Here is a 9171-nt window from a genome sequence, read left to right on the forward strand (position 1 = left end):
AGTTAGCAGCTTTCATATTGGCTTTACATTTCCTTAATTGGAACTATTATAGTTCAATTATATTATTAACAGTAATACGCCTCTTTTTGGCTTCAATTAATAAGAATAAGGGTAGTACATACCAATCTTCCAGGTCGAAACTGACTGCAATATTTCGCTTCTTATTCTATTTAAGGTTGATTGATAATATCAATACTTTTTGAATGCAACCCAAATGTTATATTTAACTACAACCCTTTATTCTGCTCATTGTAATGCTCCTTGGTTTCATTCATGGTATAGTCCTCCTAATAGAACTAGAATAAAAAATATTGTTGATACTGTTCAGATTATAATGTCTGAAGTTTTAAAAATAATTACAATTGGTAGAATTAGTGCAATTTCTACATCAAAAATTAAAAAGATTACTGCGATTAGGAAGAATCGTATTGAGAATGGTATTCGTGCTGATCTTTTTCGATCAAACCCACATTCAAATGGTGATCTTTTTTCTCGATCATTAATTAATTTTTTTGATAGTGTTGTTGCCAGGATTATAACAATTATTGGAATAATAAATCTAATGAAAACTCTTGTTGATAGAATTAGAATTGTTTTTCTTGATTTATATCAAGCTTTCTGATTGGAAGTCAAATGTACTATTTATACTAGAAAAACAATTATCTACCTCATCAATAAATAGAGATATATAAGAATAATCATACTACGTCTACGAAGTGTCAGTATCATGCTGCTGCTTCAAATCCAAAGTGATGTCTTGGTGAAAATTGATTTATTGAGTGTCGAAGTAGACATGTTGATAAAAAGATTGTTCCAATAATTACGTGTAAACCATGGAATCCTGTTGCAACAAAGAATGTTGATCCATAAACTGCATCTGCAATGGTAAAAGGTGCTTCTCAATATTCATATGCTTGAAGTATTGTAAAGTATAGTCCTAATAACACTGTGAAGAATAATCCTTGTAGTGCTTGAGTATGATTAGATTCCATTAAACTATGATGTGCTCATGTTACTGTTACTCCTGATGCTAAAAGAATAGCTGTATTAAGTAATGGAATTTGTATAGGGTTAAAGGGTTGAATTCCTATTGGAGGTCATAGTATTCCTAGTTCAATTGTTGGTGCTAATCTTCTTCTAAAGAATGCTCAAAAAAAAGAAACGAAAAATAATACCTCTGATGCAATAAATAAAATTATTCCTCATCGTAATCCAATTGATACAAATCCTGTATGTAATCCTTGATATGTTCCTTCTCGTACTACATCTCGTCATCATTGAATTATAGTTAGTAGGGTAATTCCAAATCCAATTATGAATAAGTTAATATTAAATAGGTGGAATCATTTTGCTAGTCCTGATACTAGGACTATTGCTCCAATTGCTCCTGTTAATGGTCAAGGTCTATAGTCTACTAAGTGGAATGGGTGGTTTGAGTGAGTTGTTAACATAGGTTTAATATACTTCTCTAGAATATAGAGTTCTTAGAATTGAGAAAACATAGTTTTGAATTATTGCTACTGCTGATTCTAGAATTAATAGAAGTATTTGTCCAATAATTAGTAATGAGATTAAGTTTATTGCTAAAGATGGTCCTGTGTTTCCTAATAAGGTTAATAATAAGTGTCCTGCAATTATATTTGCTGCCAACCGTACTGCTAATGTACCTGGTCGAATAACATTACTAATTGTTTCAATTAGTACTATAAATGATATTAATGCAGGCGGTGTACCTTGTGGTACAAGGTGTGTAAATATATGATTAGTATGGTTAATTCATCCAAATAATATAAATCTTAGCCATATAGGTAGGGCAATTGCAAATGTTAATGCTAAATGTCTTGTTCTAGTAAAAATATAAGGGAATAATCCTATGAAATTGTTAAATAATATTATAATAAAAATTGAGATGAAAATGAATGTTGTTCCATTAAATGATTTTGGTCCAAGAAGTGTTTTAAATTCATTATGTAAGGTTAAATTTAGTTTATTTCAGATAATGTTAATTCGTGATGGTGTAAGTCAAAATAGTGATGGGATTAATAATAGTCCTAGAAATGTTCTAGTTCAATTTAATGATAAATTAAAGATGTTAGTTGATGGGTCAAATGTTGAGAATAGATTTGTTATCATTTTCAATTTAAGTTTTTTATTTCAATTGTTCCTTTTTCTGCTCTTTTAATAAGGTTAGGTTTAAATGAGAAGAAGTTTATTTGATTAAACAAGATTAATGTAGCTGAAAATATAATGAATAGTGAGAATCATATAAGAGGGGATATTTGAGGGATTTGGATATAATTTCCCCATCAGAAGTAGTCGTTAATTTACTATTATTTGGTTTAAGAGACCATTACTTACTTTCAGTCATCTGATGAATTTCAAGGTGTACTAATTTTTTTTAGTTACTTTAGATTGACACTCTAATGTTATTTATTTTAACTAACACCTTAAATTATCTTAGATAATCACTTAATAAATAAATGTACTGAAGTTCTTTCAATTACAATTGGTATAAATCTGTGGTTTGCTCCACAGATTTCTGAGCATTGTCCAAAGAATAATCCAGGTCGATTTATTGTGAATGTTCCTTGATTTAACCGACCTGGCGTTGCATCAATTTTAACCCCTAATGCAGGAACTGCTCATGAGTGTAGAACATCTGATGCTCTTGTTAATACTCGTACTTCTGTATTTATTGGTAGGATTGTTCGGTTATCTACATCTAGTAGTCGGAATCCATCATTTTCTAGGTCTTGTTCTGGAGTTATATAAGTGTCAAATTCTACGTCTAATGTCCTTAGTATAATGAAATTAAGGTTGATGTTGAAATCAATCCTATTGTTGAAATTATTACTGTTATAGGAAGAATGATTCTTGATTTTTGGGACTTTATCTTTATAGATCACGAATTTTCTGTGTATGATATAATTAGAGCTGAGAATCTAATACGTATATAGTTGTAGAGTGTAATTGTAGTTAATACAACTATAATAGTTATAATAGTTGTTATATTGTTTTCTATTAATGATTGTATTACAATTCATTTTGGTAAGAATCCAAGGAATGGTGGTAGTCCACCTAAAGATAATAAAGATAAGAATATTATGAATTTAATTTCGGTTTTTATATTTCTGGCTGAATAAATTTGATTTATGAAAAATAAATTTATTTGCTTAAATAATAAAACTATAATTAATCTTAATAGTGAGTAAATAATGAAGTATAGTTCTCAGATGTTTTCTCTGACTGTTAATGATCTAATTATTCAACCTAGATGTCTGATTGATGAATATGCTAAAAGTTGTCGTAAGGATGTTTGATTTAAACCTCCTATTGCCCCAATAATAATTCTTAAGATAATAATTGTTCAAATAAAAGTTCTTAATTGAATACAATAAGATAAGACCATTATTGGGGCGATTTTTTGTCATGTTATTAATGTTAAACAATTATTTCATCTTGATGCTCCTATAACTTCTGGAAATCAGAAATGGAAAGGTGCAGCTCCAATCTTTAATAATAGTCTAGAATTAATTATTATTGATGGGATAAATTCTGTTTCCCATCCCATGGGATATTTTATTTGAATCAGCAAAATTGAAAATAATAATATTGTCGATGCTATTGCTTGGACAATAAAATATTTAATTGATGATTCATTTATTATTATATTTTTATTTCTTGTTAGGAGCGGAATAAATGAAAGTAAGTTGATCTCAAGTCCTATTCAAACCCCAAATCAGGAATTTGATGAAATGGACAGGATCGTTCCTATCATTAATGTTGATAGGAAGAGAAGTTTTGTAGAGTTGTTGGTCATTAAAAAGGAGAGGATTGATACCTCTATAAATGGGGTATGAACCCATTAGCTTGTTTAGCTTACCTTTTTACATTAAGGTGTATGATGCAAGTTAGTTTTTGATACTAAAGGAGGTAGTTTAATTCCATCTTATGTAATTTTAATGAAGGTAATTTTATTTACTTTATTTACCCTATCAAGGTAACCCTTTAATCAGGCACTTCATTTATTTAATATATAAATCGAAAGTTTTTTTTTGAAATTCTTTTATGTATTATTTTGTTTAATTAGGATTAATTTATCCTGCTCATTTTATTTTATATATATATATATATATATATAATAAACAATTTATATTAATATATTACATTTAATTGAAATTAAAGTATTATAAGTTCATCTTACCATTATCAATTGATTATTTTAATGCAATTATTTACCTAGGATTATAGCTACTTATGTTTTTAGCTTAAAATAGGTTATTATAATATAATATATATAATAATATGTAATTTAATATTTAATATTATTATAATTGGATATAGTAAATAAAATTATTAATTTAAATATAAAATATTATAATTAATATAAATAATTATATTAATTATAATAATATAATTATGTAAATTATCTATAATTAGATTATTTAACTAATATATATGAAAGTTAACTTAATATAAAAAAAGAATTCATATTAATAACATATTATATTAAATTACATAATTGTATAAAATATATTTATTATATTATTTAATCTTTCTTTATTTATTAGTGAAAAGAAAGATTAAATAAGAAAGAATATAATACATTTATTGCTATACATGTTCCATATTAATCTTTAATCATATATAATAGAGAAGTTGTTGTGGTCATACATAGGGGTGTTTCTTTTTTTTTTGTTAATGTTTGTGGTTTTTTTCTTTTTTTTTCTTTAAATATTTGAATCTTTTATTTTTTCCTGAATTAATAGATTTAAAATTTTCTTATTTTTTATTTTTAAAAGTTTTATTCTTGCTTGTTTATTCACTTTTTCGTTGTATTATATGTAAGTTTTGTTAGACTAAATGTTCTTTTTGCAGTAATTTGATTTAATTTTCAAGTGATTTTGGATTTAGCAATTGATTTAGTATCGGCATAATTCGTGCCAGCAGCCGCGGTTATACGATTGATACAAGTGAATATTATTGGTTAAAACAGTTGTTTATATTATTAGGGTTGAAATATAAATTTGTAAGGTGAAATGTTAAAATTTATTTGTGGCCCTTTTTATGAATCTGTGAAATTTAAATAATAAACTAGGATTAGATACCCTATTATTTTAAATGTTAATTATATTTACCAGGGTACTATTAGTTAAGGTCTTTAAACCCAAAGAATTTGGCGGTATCTCATTCCATTCAGAGGAACCTACCCCATGATTGATAATACACGATTTACTCTACTTAATTTATTTGTTTGTATATCTCCGTTATCAGAGAATCTTTTTAGAGTTATAATTCTCAAGATTTATAATTATAAAATATTTCAGGTCAAGGTGCAGCTTATAGTTAAGAGGAGGTGGGTTACAATAGATTTTTGTTTATAACGGATTTGATAGTGAAATACTGTTAATGAAGGTGGATTTGATAGTAATTTAATTTATTTAATTTAACTGATATTGGCTCTGAGATGTGTACACATCGCCCGTCGCTCTCATTATTGATTATTCTATTTTATTTTAAAGTAGCTTCAATTTAGATGAGATAAGTCGTAACATAGTAGATGTACTGGAAAGTGTATCTAGGAAGAGTTTCAAGATATAACTTATTAGTAAAGTGTTTCATTTACACTGAAAATTTTTCTGTGCAAATCAGGATATCTTGATTATTTATTTTATTATATTTATTTTTTGTTTATTTAATATAAATAATTTTATTGTATTTTTGTCTTAGTATATTTTATAGAATTGATTTTTTAAATTATAGTTTATTGGTAATGTAAGTGTTTTATGAAATATTATTTTAAATTTTTTTAAGTAGATTTTATTTATTGTACCTTTTGTATCAGGGTTTATCAAAATTTTAGTATTTATTTTACTTGTCTCGATTTGGGTTGATTTATAAATAATTTATAGTTAATGTATCATAATTATTATTAAATTATTTATAGAAATGAGATGTTAATCGTTTCCCAAGATATCTAGTTTCTTAAGAAAAAATTTAATTTTTTAAAGTTATTTGTTTTTATTTAATTTGTTAAGTAAAAATATTAACTTATTTATTCTTTAAGGGATAAGCTTTGAAGTTAATAACCTATAATTTATTTTATAGAAATATAATAGTAAGCTTTAAACCAGCTATCTTTAAGATTACGTTTTAGTTCATTATTTTTTATTTTGATTTTATAAATATTTTAGGTTTTTTATTAAGATTATTAATTTAATTTTAAAATTTTTGTAATAATGATAGAATTAGTATATTTATTTGTATGAAATTTTTACCTTGTGAACTTATTATAAGGAACTAGGCAAAATTGATTTCCGCCTGTTTATCAAAAACATGTCCTCTTGTTTATATTTTGAGGTCTGGCCTGCTCACTGAGCGTATTTTTAAAGAGCCGCGGTATTTTGACCGTGCAAAGGTAGCATAATCATTAGTCTCTTAATTTGTGGCTGGAATGAATGGCTTGACGAGAAATCAACTGTCTCTTAATAAATTTTTGAATTTAACTTTTGAGTCAAAAGGCTTAAATTCTTCTTTAGGACGAGAAGACCCTATAGAGCTTGACATTTTACTTTTATATAGTTTTTTGTTTGTCTTTCTGTATTTAATGATGATGTTTTGTTGGGGTGACATGAAGAATAGATAAACTCTTCATTATTATTATATCATTTATTTATGTTTGTTATTTTGATCCATAATTTATGATCATAAGATTAAGTTACCTTAGGGATAACAGCGTAATTGTTTTTGAGAGCTCATATCGACAAAGCAGATTGCGACCTCGATGTTGGATTAAGAAAAATTTTGGGTGCAGGAGCCCAATGATTAGGTCTGTTCGACCTTTAAATACTTACATGATCTGAGTTCAGACCGGCGTGAGCCAGGTCGGTTTCTATCCTAAGATTGTTAATCCATATTAGTACGAAAGGACCATATGGTTAAAATATTTTTTGTTATATTGATTAATATTAATTTATTTACTATTTTGACAGATTAATGTGTTGAATTTAGAATTCATTTATGTAGATTTTTTCTACAAATAGTATTGATACTTTATGATTTATTTATATTTATTTTGAATTTTCTTTTATTGGTTATTTGTGTTTTAATTAGTGTTGCCTTTTTAACTTAATTAGAGCGTAAGGTTTTAGGTTATATTCAGATTCGAAAGGGTCCAAATAAGGTAGGTTTTGTTGGAATTCCTATGCCATTTAGAGATGCTATTAGGTTAATTTGTAAGGAGCAGCCAATTCCTATTATATCTAATTACCTACTTTATTATTTTTCCCCTGTTTTTAATTTAATGATTTCTTTAGCCGTTTGAGTAATTTTTCCTTATTTAACTTATATGTGTTCTTTTTCTTATGGATTTTTATTTTTTTTATGTTGTACTAGATTAGGTGTTTATACTGTTATAATTGCTGGTTGATCTCCTAATTCAAATTATTCATTTTTAGGTTCTCTTCGTTCTGTTGCTCAAACAATTTCTTATGAAGTTAGTTTAGCTTTAATTTTATTGTCTTTAATTATTTTAATTGGTAGTTTTAATATGTTTGATTTTATAAACTATCAGCTTTATTGTTGATTTATTATTATTTCTTTTCCTTTAGCTTTAGCTTGTTTTGCTTCTTGCTTAGCTGAAACTAATCGTACTCCTTTTGATTTTGCTGAAGGGGAATCTGAGTTAGTTTCAGGATTTAATATTGAGTATGGTGCGGGTGGTTTTACTTTAATTTTTTTAGCTGAATATACTAGAATTGTCTTCATAAGAATGATATTGGCTTTAATTTTTTTGGGTGGTGATTTTTATTCTTTTATATTTTTTATTAAGCTTGCTATTATATCTTTTGGTTTTATTTGGGTTCGTGGAACATTACCACGGTTCCGTTATGATAAATTAATGTACTTAGCTTGAAAAAGTTTTTTTACCTTTATCTTTGAATTTTTTTATTTTCTTTGTTGGTTTAAAGATTTTATTTATCTCATTTGTTTAGTGAAATTTTTTGAGAAAAGTTAATAGAAGAGTTAAACTTCTAATTTTATGTTTTCAAAACATATGCTTTTCCTAAGCTAATTAACTTTATTCCTTAATTAATTTATCTCATGCGTTTGCGACATGGACATTAATTAAGAAATATGTGAAGTAAATAATTGTTAAGATTTGACCTGTTATAATATAAGGTTCTTCAACAGGTCGTTTACCAATTCACGTTAGTAAGCATACAACAACTACTATAATTCAGAATAAAATTTGATTAATAGGGTAAAATTGAATGCCTCGGAATGGTGTTTTATTATAAAATGGTAAAATTATTAAGATTCTAATTGATAAAAATAATGCAATAACACCTCCTAACTTATTAGGGATAGATCGTAGAATTGCATATGCAAATAGGAAATATCATTCTGGTTGAATGTGAACTGGTGTTACTAATGGGTTGGCAGGTACAAAGTTATCTGGATCTCCTAATAGGTAAGGATTAATTAAACATAGTATAATTAATAATGATGTTATTATTACAAATGTAATAGAATCCTTAAAGGTAAAGTATGGATGGAATGGAATTTTTTCAATATCTCCATTTAGTCCAAGAGGATTATTAGATCCTGTTTGGTGAAGAAAAAATAAATGAATTGCTGCTATAGCAGCAATAATAAATGGTAATACAAAATGGAATGTGAAGAATCGATTTAATGTTGCATTATCAACAGCGAATCCTCCTCATACTCATTGGACTAAATCTGTTCCTAAGTATGGGATTGCTGATAATAAATTAGTAATTACTGTTGCACCTCAAAAAGATATTTGGCCTCAGGGTAAGACATATCCTATAAATGCAGTTGCTATAACTAAAAATAAAATCACTGTACCAATTATTCAGGTATGTATATATATATATAAGATCCATAGTAAATTCCCCGTCCTACATGTAAGTAAATACAAATAAAAAATATAGATGCTCCATTTGCGTGTAAGGTTCGGATAATTCAACCATTATTTACGTCTCGGCAGATGTGTACTACACTACTGAATGCTATTTCAATATTTGATGTATAATGTATAGCTAAAAATAGTCCAGTTACGATTTGAATTACCAAACATAACCCTAATAGGGATCCAAAATTTCATCAAAATGAAATATTTGTTGGGGCAGGTAAGTCAATTAAAGA

The 9171-nt window shown here is 26.8% G+C and overlaps 1 long non-coding RNA gene across 1 annotated transcript in view; it reads left to right on the plus strand.

Moving 5' to 3' along the window:
* The window catches only part of LOC126355125 (uncharacterized), a 30082-nt gene extending 21220 nt beyond the window's left edge, over positions 1 to 8862 (plus strand). Inside the window, exon 2 of the long non-coding RNA XR_007565459.1 lies at positions 7228 to 8862. This is a non-coding gene — a long non-coding RNA (uncharacterized LOC126355125). The remainder of the gene's footprint in view (positions 1 to 7227) is intronic.
* Positions 8863 to 9171: the final 309 nt, after the last annotated feature.

This window comes from Schistocerca gregaria, chromosome 3 (genome assembly GCF_023897955.1).
Source record: "Schistocerca gregaria isolate iqSchGreg1 chromosome 3, iqSchGreg1.2, whole genome shotgun sequence".
Taxonomy (NCBI): domain Eukaryota; kingdom Metazoa; phylum Arthropoda; class Insecta; order Orthoptera; family Acrididae; genus Schistocerca; species Schistocerca gregaria.